This window comes from Taudactylus pleione, unplaced genomic scaffold, assembly GCF_031769625.1.
Source record: "Taudactylus pleione unplaced genomic scaffold, aTauple2 ptg000006l, whole genome shotgun sequence".
In the NCBI taxonomy this organism is placed as follows: domain Eukaryota; kingdom Metazoa; phylum Chordata; class Amphibia; order Anura; family Myobatrachidae; genus Taudactylus; species Taudactylus pleione.
In genome coordinates, this window is record NW_028284409.1 from 27526840 (window position 1) to 27544779 (window position 17940).

The 17940-nt window shown below is 42.7% G+C and overlaps 1 protein-coding gene across 1 annotated transcript in view; it reads left to right on the top strand.

Moving 5' to 3' along the window:
- Positions 1-17940, top strand: part of LOC148543160 (solute carrier family 22 member 3-like) — a 397488-nt gene that overhangs the window by 210632 nt on the left and 168916 nt on the right. The gene's annotated exons all lie outside the window — the stretch shown is intronic.

A 17940-nucleotide genomic window follows, 5' to 3' on the forward strand; every position in this document is an offset into this window, starting at 1 on the left:
ACTGCAATGAGAAAAAGTACTAAGTGTGGCTGTATGATTTAGGCACACAGCAATGTTAGTTTGGGCATCAGTACCACAACTGGGGGTGTGTGAGCAGTGATGCTACCCGGAGCACATAACATTGGAGGTGCCATCATCGCTGCCCCATGGCATCTGTATTTGCATTATGCATAGTATGGTCTTGAAGGGACCTTGGTGAAATAAAAAATTATTAGAAGTTATTATAATGGCATTTTTAGAAAATAAGTTACTATTCTACAAATATTACCTTACAGTGGGGGCGATTCAATTCTTCATGATGCTGCCGGGAGGGAGGGAGCTTCCGGAGCTATTCAATTCAGCGCAATGTTTACTTTGTCAGGAAGCAGTTAAGCTGGAGAATGCCAGTTCTCGTGACTTAACCTGGGTGTTTAGTGTCAAGAACCAGCATTCTTCGACTCAAGTGCCAGCTGCAAGGCTGTTAGCAGTGATCTAAGCTAGGAAATCTATAAGTTGGACCAAAAAACGCGCTGAATTGAATAGCTCTGGGAGCTTCCTCCCGTAGGTATTTAGCATTGCGCTGATTGGAATTGCCCCAAGTGGCAGATCCAGAAAAGATGGAAGGCTCAATAGTTGGGGGTTGGGGTGGGGGGTATAGCCAGAGGGGGTATGGCCAAGTGAACAAGGGGAGGTCACCACGCACCAGCTCTTAACATAGGGTCCGCCAGAAGTTGCTTACACCATTGGAGGAGGTATGGGTTCTTGGCAGTCTCATTGCTATGTGAAAGCTGTGCTAATCCAATACATCTCATGAAAAGACAAACCACGACACTACCTTCTGCTCCTTCCTTTTACCAACCTGCCCTGAAATAAAAAAATAAAGAAGAGAAAACGGATACAACGGTATGCAAAGGGGATATCGATAATCATTATGTCCACAATGCAAGTATTGGAGCTCCGTTGTCAGGACCAAATACTTAAAGTATTTTAACAGTTTTCGCTAGTATAATTTTAAACATGCTGCTTTTACATCATATTAAAAGTTAAAATACTTAAAGGAGCATTTTAACGTTGCTGGCATAGTGTTGGCAAATTAAGTGCCGGCAACATAATGATTGTAAAACTGCCATATGTACTCCCATACAACAACAAAAAGTACGTTAGTAAGTTATGTCTGAACTGAACCTGCCGCCCTGAGAACTATTCTTCAGCTGCCTGCTGTTGTTCTAAGTTATGTTGGAGTTTTTATAAATCCTGGAAAAGTACAGGCCTGCATGGAATAATAGGGAGAATTCAATTCTGTCTGATGTGCTGCTGCTGCACACATATCCACCATTTATGGTAGTGTTCACATTTAAAGTTTTAACTTCCACCTCTGTGGGGTACAAGGAAAAACTTGCAATGCCAGCGGATTTAATGTGCCATTCCAGAACAGCACATCCGGTTTACCTCCCAGAGTTAAATTCCCCCCAATGAATGAACATTGTACCCCACTTCCCGTCAACTAGCTATAGAAATGTATTTTTTTTGCTGTGCCTACTTCTATTTTATAAGAAGGATTCAGTGGTTATTATGCTAAATTGATAGATATAATTGGCACATTGCATTTAAAATTGTCAAATAATTTACTTGACCCTCTCTCCTTACTCTTCCACTACCAACCAACATTGAGCATTAGCATGTACAGATCTCTCTCATAGCCCTCTACCTCTTTATCTCTCTCATTACCTCCTCCGTTTCTCTCACTGCGCCTCTCTATACTTCTCTCCTTACCTTACCATAGCTTTTTATTGCACACTTCATAGCTCTCTCACTGTCCTCCTACCCCCATACTTGTGCCTTCCCCCTCCATAGCTGTCTCATCACCCCATGAGTACGCTTCCTCCATATATCCCTCATTATCTCCTCCATATCTCTCCCTGTCCCTGGTATATTTCACTTATTGCCCCCTTCATATCTCTTACTGACCCCCTACCTCCGTATCTCTCTGTCTCCACCCACACAACAGCAGTCCTTGCTCCATGCCCCCTCTTTCCTTATGTATGACCCCACTTCATAGCAGTCTCATTGCTCCCTGAGCCCCCTAATCTCCATATCCGTCTGCCCCCTCCTCCATATCAAACTCATTTCACTGAGTCCCCCTTCTTCCATATCTGTCATCCTTACCCCTCCATAGCACACTTATTACCCCATGAGCCCTCCTTTCTCCAGATCTCTCTGCCTCACCACTTCATAGGAGTCGCGTTGCCCCCTGAGCCCTCCTCTATCCAAATATCTGCACTCCACATAGCAGCCAAATTGCTCTATGAGCCCCCTTTAATGAGTCTTATTGGCTCTAGCCCTCCACTCTCCATACCAGGGCTGGACTGTCCTTCAACTTCTGACAAATGGCAGAAGGGCCGATGGGCCGGTCCGGCATCAATCCCTGGCTGACCATCTCCACCTCCCGGAGCTCTCCATGGCCTGGATAGTGAATGATGGGGACATGCCACGTAGCCAGTTCCCTATGACTCACGCCATGCCCCTTTGAGGCGAGGCCACACCTTTTTACCATGAGACCACTCACTTTTTGTGGATGTGCACGCTCAGGGAGACTGCTTGGGCTGCTAAGCAGCCCCAGTCCATCCCTGCTCTTATTGTATCTCTCTGCACCCCTCCATAACAATCTTGTTGCCTCCTCAGCCCTTCTCTCTACATAACCTCTCTGACCCTTACAGATGTGCCCACATACATCTATCCTCTGTGCGCTAGAAGTCATGCTACACATAATGCAGGAGCTCAGTGTGACTTTTTACCTTCAAATGTGTCTTATTCGCACAGCAATGCAAATAGATACTGTAGCACAAGCAACTTCTGCTGACTAAAATGATAAGCAGCATGCCTACATTCTGTGTCTGACTGCGGGTGTATCTGCATGCTAAACACTACGTTGCAGCCACTGACACTGTAACATAGCATTTTGCATGCAGATACACCCGCACTTGCTCACAGAACATAGGCATGCTGCTTATCATTTTAATCAGCAGAAGCTGCTTGTACTATCCAGTCACATCATTGTGCAAATAAGACGCATTTGAAGGCGAAAAGAAGCTCAGCACTACCGAGCCACGGCCCTAATCTGAGGCTGAGCACGGTGGTTGTGGCTTATGGGGCTGCTGTAAGCATCATAATAAACAGAGGTAGCGGAAAAATCCCCAAAACAGTGAAGGTATTTGCCCTGGTGCTTCTCCGGAACTCTCTCTCTCTCTCTCTCTCTCTCTCTCTCTCTCTCTCTCTCTCTCCTCTCCCTCTCCCTCTCCCCCCCCTTATACAACTAATGGAATCAAACTTCACCCAGTATGTCACCATGGGAAAGTTTTTAAAAATAGGATAATTAAAGTGGGAAAATATTTAAGACCTGAAACTATCCCTACATAAATTGATGGATCTTGTGAAAGAGTAATGTATTTGTGTGTGTGTGTGTAGGTTAGTGTCATACTATTCATACAACATTTTGGGAGCAGCCTGGATTGGGACAGGTGTAGTGACCAGATCATGTAATGATAAGCATGATTATACTCCCATGGGCATTCATACTTGGCTACTCATTAATCCCCACCTGCCCCATGCAATCAACATTTCTTTGTAACACGTACTAATAGAAGGTGCATGTGGCACCTATTTACCGCTGCTCTGCTATGCATAGCTCACAGCTACCGGGCAGAACAGGACACCGCAGTCCTGGCATTATTTTTGATATGTGCATCAGGGCCATAACAGGGCTTAAGTATCCTGTGCCTGCCCCGCCTCCTTTGCATATGATGTCATATCTTCGCATATAGGAGGCGGGGCATGCCACCTCCCGGAAGTGCAGAAGTGTGTGGAGCATCTTCAAGATGCTCCAGGCAGCTGTACACATGGCAGCATGCCTGCCTGAAGTGTCCAAAGGATGCTGTTAGTCTCTGTCTCAGACACACCTCCAGCTGCTGGCATATACAGCGGGACATGCTCACTCTGCAATTACTTTTCCAGCTTTATTTTAAGTGGTGCTGTTTCTTTGGATGTTACATCTTTTAACTTTATAAGTTTTATCTTCTTAGGGTCCTAAAGCCTTTTCCCCATTACTCTCTTGGCAGTATCCAAGCATAATACATTTTATTGATTTGGGGTCTAATGTATGTCTTTTCTCCTTGGGGATATATACATATGCAATGCACTGAAACACTGAGATGGTTGATACTTAGCTTTCATCCAGACCGTGGCTCGATCAGTGTTTTATCTTTCACAGCATCAGTGGGAGCATGATTCTTCAGATATACTGCTTTGGCCCAAAAGCACTTATTCAGGCTGGCATCTTTTAGCATACAGTAGATCAAATTCTCTCCACTATAGTGCAATTTGCACGCTCATTTACACCTTTCAGCTCAGGCGTGTATGCAATGGTCAGTTGATGTTCAATACCATGCTTCTTTAGGAAGGTTTCAGCATCTTCAACATCTTTGTTTTGATATTCTCCTCCATTGTTAGACCTTAAGACTTTCTACTTGTGACCTGTTTGTAATGGTTAGCATTACTGCCTCACAGCACTGAGGTCTTAGGTTTTTTTTCCACCACAGCCCTAACTGTTTGGAGTTTGTATATTCTTCCTGCACTTGCATGGGTTTCCTCTGGGTGCTCTGGTTTCCTCCCTCACTCCAAAAATATATGTGTAGGTTAATTAGCTCTGAAAAATAACAAAAAAATTACCCTAGTGTGTATGTGTGTGTGCATATGACAGGGAGCATAATGTCATGCACCGACCTAAAAACCACCTTTCCTCTCCGGTGTCTGTCCAGGCTAGCGCTGAGGTCCACTCGTGCTGTGCATCACTCCAGAAAAGCACAGAGGTCTGCTCACACTGCACATCCCTCCCGGCTAGTGCTGAGGTCTCTTTGCTGCTCCTGCCTCATCCGCTCAGTGTCCTGTCACTGAGCATGGAGATGGCTCTCCACAGCCCCTTGCTTACAGGGAATCTCTATAGCCTGATGGTGCACAAACTGTACCCCAGAGTTCCCTCCAAAATAACAGTATGAGCGCAGGCATGTTGCACTCTGTCATCTGATACTCTTCCTTCACTCAGAACTCCCAGAACAGCTGATTGCAGCATGCAATACCTGGGGATCCACCCCTATAAATTCTATTTCCTGACTGGCCTCTGTTGCCAGTACTATGTTGCTTCTGCTGAAGTTACAGCTCTGTGCTGAGCTCCCAGGTACTCTGAATATGAACTGTCCCAATCCGTAACATTCCAGTTCCAAGCTTGGTAGTCAAGTCTCCAATTCCATCTAGTACTCCAGTCTGGCTTTACCACAGAGTTTTGTTCATATCTACCTCAATCGCTGCCAGCCAATATCTTTAAACATCAGTCCCATCTGATATATTCAACATCTGTCTCAAACCAATCAAGTTCTTCAATTCATCAACATCGGTCTCAAACTGATCAAGTTCTTTAATTCATCAAAATCGTCCTCAAACCAATCAAGTTATTCAATTCAGCATCACCGCTCTCATACCACCTCTACTCGGTAATTCAGCTTCATCCACACCTCCCAAGTCTCCTCCTCAGCCTCCCTCGCCTGTTCTGACCAATTTGAAACCTCAGGCATGACCCATAGATTACAACATAGAAAAAAAAGGAGAGACCAGATGCACCATACAACCATTAATAATTATACATAATATGCAAGGTTTTGGCATGAATTTGGCCAAAATTATGAGCTTACCCACCAGCGTCAAGATAACCCCATCGGGTAAGTCCTTAACACTATGGGGGTATCTGTTTGGGGCGTGGGGCCATCCCCAAACCATCCCAGCCAAACAGCCCAGGGCATCACACAAAATAAAATAAAACATAGTTGTTAGGTAAAAAAAAATTAAAAAATAGTTGTTAGGTAAGTGAAAGTGGCTGCTTAGTGTTGAAAGTGTTAGAAAAATGATAAATAAATGTGTCAAAAAATAACATAACATAAAACATAAAATAACATAAATAAAAAACAAACATTGAGTGATATAAAGTATTCAAAATAAGTGTTAAGTGGTGATGCCCCAAAGAAGTCCAGCCAGACCAGTTCAGTCTGAACTAGGTAGCACATCCCATTATAAAGAGCTAGGGTGTGTAGTCCAGGCCTCCTTCCCCCAAAAATATTTAATGACACCTAGATTGTAAGCTCCTCTGAAGGTGCCTACACATATAATGATGTGCTCGCAATCCGACATCGTGTACGATTTCCCCTGAACTCTCCTTGGGAGCTCCCCAGCAGTCGTGAGCACGATTAGGTAAAAAAAGCTGACAATTTGATTCATGATCCCACGATCTATCCTCCAACGTGTCAGAAATCCAAATCATGAGATCGTGCACGATAGATCGTGAGTTTACCAAACAACACACGAGGATCTTCACGATTGGTGGGAAATTTTAAATAATGGGCGGGGCTAGCTAGGGGGTATAAAAAGCAGGCGCCATTTTAACCCTGTGCACATTCTGCTCTGCTACTAGTGAGGCTAGGTGTATACCTGTTGAACCCTGTACATTGCTACTGTGCTCTGCTTTGTATTTGGCTTGCCTTTTACAAAGTGCGTTCTACCTGCAAGAGTGTGCTGCCTGAATTCTATCCTGTTCCTGAATTCTGTGCTGATGCATCCCTATCAGTATAAAGTGTTGGTCGCCCAAGCTGGGGTCAAGGTGATCCAAGAGAGGGCCCAATGAAGGAGAAGGAGAGCATGCTGGACCAAGGAGTGGTTTCTGCAAAGGGATACTCGCTTTGACATGTCCCTGCTAATGGAGATCAAGGAGAACAACCCGGACGACTACCGCAACTACCTGCGCACGGATGACGCCACTTTCAGGATTGTTGAGTATGGTGACCCCCCACCTCCGGAGGCAGGACACAAAGTGGCAGAGGGCAATTCCTGCTGAAGAGAGACTGGTTTTTACCCTGAGGTACCTGTCTACAGGAAGGTCACTGGGAGACCTAAAGTTTGGGACACTCATCTCCCCTTAGTCCTTCGTCATCATCATCCCGGAGACCTGCAAGGCTACCGTTAAAGTGCTGCAGTACCAGTATTGCAAGGTAAGAAAAAAAAACACCACATATTTGTTTCTTGTGAAAGAAAAAAAGGTTTTATTTTTTCGTGTTTTTTTATTAAAACTCTTTATAATAATGTGTTGACAGTCAATAAGGCTGCATTAACAAGACTGTGCCAACAACACTGCACAGTATTAATTAAAACATTTTTGTGTTTTTTTTAATATATCAATTTTACATTCTGTATATAAAATGTAGAAAACAGCATTATAACCAAATTTTATCAGTCCCTATAGGAAGGCTGCTGTATGTTATACGGTGGGTCAGATGCCAGTTTAAACAGGCCAAAACACACATGGCACAAGTACAGATTGTGACCCCAGCTCACTCAAGGTCACAGTCCAATCTGCGTCATCACCACTGTAAAGCATACAGTAACTAGTGGGAGTGATAACATTTGGTGATAGTATAGTACAGGCAACAATAATAAAAAAAAAATACAGAACATTTACGAATAACTGGGCAAATCATCCGCTACCTCCAGCAGAGCAGTATAAATTGTTTGGCTTGTGGGTGGGGTTCTGGGTGGGGGAGTAACCTCCAACTGGGCTGGGAGGGGCCTCACATAGGTGGTTGGGGTAGGCGAATACAGAAGTGGGTCTGCAATGTAAATTGACTCATGTAAATTACTATTTAGTGACCTTATTAATAGCTCATACACGAGCCTTTTGAAATTTTTCTTTGTTGGGTCATCCATTTTACACATTCTACTGTTATGCGCTGTGAAATCATCAATGTCATCCTGCTGTTTCTGAAGGATGCAATCGGCTTGTTGCAGAAATATGTCCTCCTGCTCTGTGTACTGCTGCTCCTTTTTCCCCTGTTTTTTCTTTTTTCGTTGGGGAGGTGCGGAACATGATGGGGGGATTAGAATGGTTGTTGGCACTGGGGAAGAAGTTTCCACCTTTGCTGTCCCCGATCAAACTTAGGTCCGGCATGAAGGATATATAAGGCTCTTGGGTGGGAGTGTATACAGGAAAAAAAATGGAGAAACAAAATTGTCATGTTTTAACCAAATTTTTAGAATTTTTCTAGTTTCCAAACACCGTGGAGGAGTGGAAGCGCATCGCTGAAGAGTTTGAACAACATTGGAATTTCCCTAACTGCGGAGGAGCCATCAATGGAAAACACATATGCCTCAACCCACCTGCCAACATCGGATCATATTACTGCAACTATAAAGGCTTCTTCAGCATCGTTCTCATGGCCGTGGTGAATGCCAACTACGAATTTTTGTTTGTGGATGTTGGCAAGAGTGGCCATGCTTCGGATGGTGGGTCTTTAAACAGACGGCATTATACCAGAGTTTTACCAACAAAACACTCAACTTGCCGTCACTGGACGAGACACAGCACGGCCTAAATTATGTTTTCGTTGCAGATGAGGCTTTTGCTTTACGTGAACATGTGATGAAGCCATTTGCACAGAGGGGCCTGACCAGACAGAAGAGGATCTACAACTGTCGTCTATCCTATGCATGGTGCATTGTGGAAAATGCATTTGGAATACTCAGCAACCGGCTCCGCATTTTCGACACCACCATAAACCTATGTGTGGACAAGATAGACTGGGTCGTGATGGCGTGCTGTTTGCTGCATAACTTTCTGCAAAGAAAAACGACACAATGAGGACCAGTCACAGCTAGACCAGAAGATGCAGGACATCCGGAGGAGATTGCCCAGTTTACATCGGTGTCTGTGCCTCCAATTTCAACATCAACCGCATGTGCCAAAGAAGTGAGGGAGGAGTATATGGCCTATTTCAACGGACCAGGTGTGGTGCCATGGCAGGAGGACTGTCTGGGAGATAACTGACTATAGTGGACAATTGGGCTTTGATCTAAAATGTTTTGGTCTACGAACTGTGTCTGAACTTACCAAAAAATTCTCTGATGGTCCACTCGCTACTACCGCCTCTACTCCCTCTCGCTCGGCCATCAGTACGACAGACCGGCGTTGTGGCTCCTGAGCGCTGATGAAGCTTATCAAGTGATAGTACCACAGCGTTGCATGATACACATCGTCGGTGCCTGCTCCGCAGCTATTTTAATCGTCCACTTTCTTCTTTTCCTTGATTTAGACCGTACGCAGGTTCTGGATTTTGTGGCGAACTGTTTTCAGGTCGGCATCCGCAATGAACTTTTTAGTGTACTCCAACAACACCTCTAAAAGTGCCAATTTCTGAGACTTATTATGGTATTGTCTACAGCTTATCCGCCATAGACATTCGTTTGACTGTAGGATCTCGAGGAATCCAGTCACAAACTCGTGCTCACTATCCATTGACATTCGTAGGAAGAATGAAAAATAAGGACATATACATTTTTCAGTATTATTGTAAATAGTTTTGTGATTTTTAATGTTATTTATTTGTACAGTTTTAAGGATGTTTAATATAATTTTTTTTACAATATTTTAATGTGTTTTTAATTGTATTTTAATATGTTTTTTTCTACAGGAATGTAATGTGTTTTTAATTGTATTGTATTATGGTTTTTTACAGGATATAAGTGTGTTTTTAATTGTATTTTAATGTTTTCTTTCTACAGGAATTTAATGTAATTTTAATTGTATTGTATTATGTTTTTCTACAGGTTTTTAATATATGTGTTTATGCTGTAATATATTTGATTATGTTGTTGTTTATGTTGTTGCAATACATTTGTTTATGGTGTTCTATTACAACATCATAAACAAATATATTACAGCAACATAAACAAAAGTAATATATTTGTTTATGCTGTTGAAATTTATTTTATATTATTGTAATAGAATGTTTATGTTGTTGCAATGTATTTATTTATTTTGTTGTAATATATTTGTTTATGAAATTTTAATATATTTGGTATGTGTTTATATTTTCTAGTTATTAGGTGGCCCGTGACATTGGCATACATTGGTGGGTAGGTGGGTGGCACACATTGGTGGACATGGGAGGTTAATGCATGACCTAGCCACCACCTGCCTCATTTCGGCAGATGGTGGTTGGGTCATGCATTTATAGGTGGGTGGCACACATTGGTGGGTAGGTGGGTGGCAAACATTGGTGGACATGGGAGGTTAATGCATGACCCAGCCACCGCCCACCTCATTTCAGTGGGAGGCACATACAGAAACCGTTGTAATTCCTACACCGTTCACCTGATTTGGATGTAATTACCCTCAAATTAAATCTGAAAGTCTGCAGTTAAAGCACATCTTGTTTGTTTCATTTCAAAGCCATTGTGGTGGTGAATAGAGGCCAAAATATGAAAATTCTGTCAATGTCCCAGTTTTTATGCACCTGACTGTATGCTGAAAGATATAAATAATATGTGTGTGTATTATCAGTATTGTTCTTTGTGGATGTGTTAATATATGTAAAGAGATAGAGAAAGATATAATGAGCACGCATGTGTGTGTATGAGCAGAGAGAGAGACCATGTGGTTGTGAGTGTGTGTGTGTGATGTGTATATAAGTGCTAACTTCCATGTGCTACAACAGGCCTGAGGTCTACTGATACATTGTAGGATGCAATATATCTAAAGAAAACACCTAGGGGAATATATTGTTGTGTATGTGTGTATAAGGAATGGGTACAGGCATATCGGTGAAGGGATATATATGTGTAATGTGAGCTTGCAAGGGCATGTGTGAATACAGGGCCTGATTCAGACCTGGTCGCAAGCGCTGAGCGCTCGCAACTGGGTTGATGGAGGCCCAGAGCTCATGCGCATGATGGAGACGGCTCCGTCGTACGCATGCGCGAGACCCGGATAGCGAGAGGCAATCCGTCGCTCAGGGTCTCGCACCAAAGAGGGCGTGTTGTCGATGTTGAGTGACAGCACGCCCCCTTTGGTTGGCGGGCCGGGGGGGTGGCTGCCCAGACGGAGGCGTTCCCATAAGAACGCCTACCGTTTGGTGGCGGCCCCACTGACATCACAAGTGATGTCAGTGGGAGAGCTTTCGGCTCTGTTTGAGGATGGTGAATTCAATATATGGATACATAATATAGGCAGAACATATACAGACAGATACATGAAAATGATACTTGCAATGTGTCCAAAGAAGCGTGTTGTAAGGAGAATACCTGTGTACTGTGGGCCTGATTCAGAGCCGGACACTATTTGCGCTCGCTCGTTCAAAAAAGGGGCCGGCTATTTAAATTGAGCGCTCGCTCTTTGCGGTCAGTTGACGCCTCTATGTCTGAGCAAGCGAACGAAACATGCGCTCGCTATTTTGTAAAGACGCCCCCTGGCCGCTCGCATCCTACGTCATCTCTGCTATTTATTTGACTAATCGAGTATAGCGAAAGGCGTCTGAACTGCTCGCAGTGCTTGTGGTTGGATTTTCCTTCCGCAATCATGCGAACAGTTCAGGCTATGAAACAACCAAGTGACGTGGTCAATGACGCTGCTTTGTTAATTATGCACACCCTTAAAACGCCCGTTTTGACCGTTTGGCTCGCCTGCGTTTGGATCACCACTCCCCGTTTTCAAGCACCTTCCCCTGTTGCCACCCACAAATGCCTCATCCTGTCACTCAAATTAGCAGGCACTCGCTATTTTGCGAGCACACAATTTCCGACCACAATGAATGGTTCGCGCATGCGTATTACAACCCATACACATGCGCAGTTGTGCGAACATCACTCGGAGCGAACGAATCAGGCCCTGTATGTGGTGCAGTCGGTGTCCAAAAAGAGTGATCTGAGATTACATGTGATTTATATAGCTGCTCCCAGAATGCACTTGTGTAGGTAGTGGTCAGTGACCTTCCCCCAAATACAGACAGCTGGAACAATAGGTCACTGCTTTTCTCTGGACATTTGTACATTCTGGCTGAGCTGGTTCATCACATAATGTATTAACTTGCTACCTAAGTGGCCATATTGGGAATGGCATCCTAGCTCCTTCACAATTTGCAACTCACCTAAACAGATTGCAGGCAATCGTCGAGTTGAGCAATTTGCACTCAATTACCCTCTTAGTCAGCCTCCATTCACATAAAGGACTGGAGGACATAAACTTGCACGGTTTGTATAGTATGCAGAAAATACAAGAAATTTATATTCTGTAAAACGGTAAGAAAAATGTGACAACACCAATAGTCTTTAATTGTTTATTGATATTGTTTGTTTGTTTTTTTCTCTCGGGGAAAAAAATGACAAAACAACGGGATTAGCCAGCAAGTCCCCATAACATTTTGTGGAATAGTTCTGCATATAGATGGCGCTTGTACAGGTTGAGTATACCATATCCAAAATGCTTGGGACCAGAAGTATTTTGGATATCTGATTTTTCCGTATTTTGGAATATTTCCATACCATAATGAGATCTTGGGAATGGGACCCAAGTCTAGACACAGAATACATTTGTTTCATATACTCTTTATACACACAGCATGAAGGTCATTTTATACAATGTTGTAATAGTTATGTGCATCAAACAAAGTTTGTGTACATACACAAAATTCATTTATGTTTCATATAGGTATGTAGTCAATATCCTGGCATGCGGGATGCTGACGGTCAAAATACCTGCGCCAGGAATCCCGACAGCATCGGGATCCCTGGCTCCAGAATCACGACTGCCAGCATCCCGAAGGTAAGCCTCAGGGGTTAGGGGGAGGGTTCTATTTAGGGTTAGGCACTAAGGGGGAGGGTTAGGTTTAGGGTGGGGGCAGAGGAGGTTCGGTTTAGGCACTAGGTGGGGAGGTTTAGATTCAGGCACGAGGGAGGGGTAGGGGTAAGGGTTAGTGGTAGGATACTTACCTAATGGTTTAGGGATTCTGACTGTAGGGATGCCACTGTTGGTACTCAGACCAGGGGCATCCCGGCTGCCGGGATCCCATACTCAATCCTTCATATATATACCTTATACACCCAGCCTGCAGATAATTTTATACAATTTTTTATAATTTGTGCCTTAAAGTTTGTGAACCATCAGAAATCAAAGGTGTCACTATATCAGTCGTGCTAAACAAATTCTGTATTTCAGAATATTACATATTTTGAAATGGGAGACTCAACCTGTATACTGAGTTAGTGCCATAAGTATGCAGTATAATTAGTGCTTCCTTCATTAATTAACTATTGTGACTCAAATTAACAAAAAAATTATTGACCTCATTTATTAATTTACTAATAATATTGGCCTCTTAATATTTAGTTAATATATTGTTTATTTAATATTAAAAATATTATTTAGTGTTAAATTGTGCCCAATAATAAATTAACTAATTGTACCCCTTTAAATGTATATGTGTTTTGCCCCGTAATTAAGTATAAATTATTGCATCTTTAATACATATGTAGAATATGGCTTCTTATAAAATTCTGGCCAGACAGATGGCAATTTGCTGACCAGAACCATTTTCTTGCATTTTATTCAGCGATTTTAGCCTAATTGCCAGCAAATTTTTCTTTCCAAACTCCTCAAAAATTGCAGCACAACGCTGCTGATTTGCACTTTCAGTCTCCTCGAAAGAGTTGTAAATTAATTTGGTTTATTTCAAAAACTTGTTGCAAGTATCGCACCCCATTACATTTCCTTCTCTATGTTGTCTGCCTCCATGTTGTGGAGAATTTTGTGTGATAGCTTCATAAAAATAATGGAGATCACGTGGACCTATCCTATAATTATGATCACTTTGAATGCACCAGGCTGCAGTCTGGTAATGCAGAGTAAACAGTTGCGGTAAACTACTGTCGTGGGTGGGATGGTGGGACAGTGCCCGAAAAGCATGTCTGTCCAACAAAAATTTGGCACATTTGAGAGCTTTGTATGTCTGTATGTATGTGTATATATATATATATATATATATATATATATATACTGTCAGGTCCATAAATATTGGGACATTGACAGAATTTTCATATTTTGTCCTCTATTCACCACCACAATGGCTTTGAAATGAAACAAACAAGATGTGATTTAACTGCAGACTTTCAGATTTAATTTGAGGGTAATTACATCCAAATCAGGTGAACGGTGTAGGAATTACAACGGTTTCTATATGTGCCTCCCACTTTTTAAGGGGCCAAAAGTAATGGGACAAACGAAAGAATCCTAAATCTAACTCACTTTTTAATACTTTGTTTCAAATCATTTGCAGACAATTACAGCCTGAAGTCTGGAACGCATAGACATCACCAGACGCTGGGTTTCATCCCTGGTGATGCTCTGCCAGGCTTCTACTGGAAATGTCTTCAGTTCCTGCTTGTTTTTGGGGAATTTTCCCTTCAGTTTTGTCTTCATCAAGTGAAATGCATGCTCAATCGGATTCAGGTCAGGGGATTGACTTGGCCATTGCATAACATTCCACTTTTTAGCTTTAAAAAACTCTTTGGTTGCTTTTGCAGTATGCTTCGGGTCATTGTCCAGCTGCACTGTGAAGCGCTGTCCAATGAGTTCTGAAGCATTTGACTGAATATGAGCATATAATATTGCCCGAAACACTTCAGAATTCATTCTGCTGCTTTTTTCAGCAGTCACATCATCAATAAATACAAGGAAACCAGTTCCATTGGCAGCCATACATGCCCACGCCATGACACTACCACCACCATGCTTCACTGATGAGGTGGTATGTTTTGGATCATGAGGAGTTCCTTTCCTTCTCTTGTCTTCCCATCACTCTGGTACAAGTTGATCTTTGTCTCATCTGTCTATAGGATGTTGTTCCAGAACTGTAATGGCTTTTTTAGATGTTGTTTGGCAAACTCTAATCTGGTCTTCCTGTTTTTGTGGCTCACCAATGGTTTGCATCTTGTGGTGAACCCTCTATAATCCACTCTTGTGATGTCTTCTCTTGATTGTTGACTTTGACACATATACATCTACCTCCTGGAGAGTGTTCTTGATTTGGCCAACTGTTGTGAAGGGGTTTTTCTTCACCAGGGAAATAATTATTTTGTCATCCACCACAGTTGTTTTCCGTGGTCTTCCGGGTCCTTTGGTGTTGCTGAGCTCTCCGATGCGTTCTTTCTTTTTAAGAATGTTCCAAACAGTTGATTTGGCCACACCTAATGTTTTTGATATCTCTATGATGGGTTTGTTTTGATTTTTCAGCCTAATGATGGCTTGCTTCACTGATAGTGACAGCTCTTTGGATCTCATATTGAGAGTTGACAGCAACTGATTCCAAATGCAAATGTCACACCTAGAATCAACTCCAGACCTTTTACCTGCTTAATTGATAATGAAATAAAGAGGGACTAGCCCACACCTGTCCATAAAATAGCTTTTGAGTTGATAGTCCCATTACTTTTGGCCCCTTAAAAAGTGGGATGCACATATTGAAACTGTTGTAATTCCTACACCGTTCACCCGATTTGGATGTAATTACCCTCAAATTAAATCTGAATGTCTGCAGTTAAAGCACATCTTGTTTGTTTCATTTCAAAACTATTGTGGTGGTGAATAGAGGCCAAAATCTGAAAATTCTGTCAATGTCCCAATATTTATGGACCAGACTGTATATATATATTATCTGAACTGAAGTACAAAGCAAGTTGTTAAGTTTCATTATGTGATGCCATCCAAATCCATCCAGTTGAAGGCCCAGAACAAGCTCCGTGGTTTAAAGTTCAGCCTCCGTGAGGTGCAACCCAGGACCCCAATCACTGCATTAGGCATCTCTGACCAATTGCCACCCCTCTGAAGTTTTCATCCAAATCCATCCAGTAGAAGGCCCAGAACAGGCTCCCTGGGTCAAAGTTCTGCCCAGCGTACACCAAAAGGTGGTTTGAAGTATACCATAACCCCCTTAAAACCCTGCCAGGATCCAACTGGACCACCTCACGTTGGTTTCATCCCAATCGGTGTAGGGGAGTCCGGATGCATAACAACAACAAACAAAGAAAAAGACCAATGAAATATATATATATATATATATATATATAGATACAGTATGTGTGTGTATATATATATATATATTTATTTATATATAAAGATTAATTTCATATCCGCACTCTCATTTTAATAATCCATCGTCTCATCTTCTGGGGTGCTACATTCATAGCCATGTAATTCATATACATAGCTAGACTGTTATGTTCTGGGTTGTTTGTGGACCCGGGGTGGTAGCAGGAGCGATCACAGAAGCGGGTTTGAACATAAAACTAGGTGTTTTAATACGTGCTTGAGTAGACATAAAATATGGCAGTAAATAAAAGTCCAGGTATATATAAACGTGCACTAGAGTTCTGTGGTGGGAGTAATGGGTTAATATCCAAGTAGAAACAATTAGAACTGTCCAGGTGTGCAGGTAGTGAGACTGGAATAATCAACCAGGTATGCAGGTTAGTGATGCAGGAAATAGCCAGGTATGCAGGTAGTGAACTAAGGCAAATGAGCAGGATGTCAGCAGGCTCAGGCACTCAGGTTTGGGCAAGGGTGGTGTAGGAAGCGGGGTAGTCCAGCGGAAGCTAGGAGCTGCCAGGCAGACTGGCAGACAGCAATTCACAGGAACAGGATAAGCACAGAGAACTCCCTCTCAGCTAGGCTGAGATACACGTTGCACTGGCAAATAAGGAAGGCACTGAACCTTCCTAAATACCCCATGCGGTGCTGTTACTGGCCGGAGGGAACATGTGACTCACCAGGATTGGCCAGCTGCATCACATGGCCAGATGGCAAAATGGCGGCGCCCATGCCAAAAGGAACGGAGACGCCGCCAGGCCTTACCAGCGCAGAGTGACAACAGGCCCGCACAACAACATGCGCAGCCAAAGCCCCCTGCCAGACACTAGCTCCGCCACCAGACAGCCCGCGTCACAGCGACCTCACAGGTAACACCCGCCTAGCGCCATGCTGAAATACCCTGGCCATGACATAGACAAAGGTAAAAAATCATGATGGCACTCTCCAAATAGTTCAAACACGATGTTGTATTTACTTTGTTTCATATTACCACCCAGTGAGAAAAAAGTACATTGCACAGTCACTGTGTTAGAGAAATAATACAATAAATAGACATAAACGTTTGCTTCAGCAGATACTTATCACGTCGGTCGACTGCGGCCACCTCCGGGCCATAGAAGACTATCATCAAGTCAAAAATGCCATCAGTGTAGGTGTGACCTACTGGATCACTGAAGAGACACCCGTTATAAAGATTGCACAGTATCATCAGCTGCTCCAACACGCGACACCGCATGTGTTCCACATGGCTGTACACTTTGGCTTCAAACTGAGTACTGTCAAGATTCCCCCGGGAACATCTGACACCACTAACATGTTCCTCTCTACTAAATTTTCACAGAATAGGAGCTATCAGGCTCAAAAGAATCACATTATTGGTCACTAGGTGTCAGCGCTGTGATGTAACGCTCAATCAAAAAGTATATATTATTATTTCACAAATTGACAGGTGCTCTCAGTGATCAATAGATAACAATACAGTGCTTTCCACGTATAAAACATATATAAAAAACAATACACATAGAAAAAATTAATTTTGCCAAATACTAATTTACATCATAAAACACATATATTCCTGTATGTAATTAGAAGACTAGTAAAGGTTAGGGACATTCTATCGAAATTTCAAAAAGCATTTATAATTTATATTCTTGTTAAGGCCCCTCTGTGCGAGCGTATTAAGCTTAAAAATCCATCTTGCTTCCCTTTGTAAGAAACTCTTGTCTTTATCACCACCCCATATTGGCTTTGGTTCCTGGTCGATCAGCATACATGTTAGAGAGGCCACTGAGTGTCCATGTTGTGTGAAGTGCCTCGCCACTAGTTTGCAACCCGTTTTATCCTCTATAGCCTTTCTGATGGACAGTCTATGGTTTGCCATGTGCTCTATAAAATTATTTCATTGGTTGCATAAGAAGCTGTTTCAGGTTTGGTCCTCGTTTGAAGGATAGCAG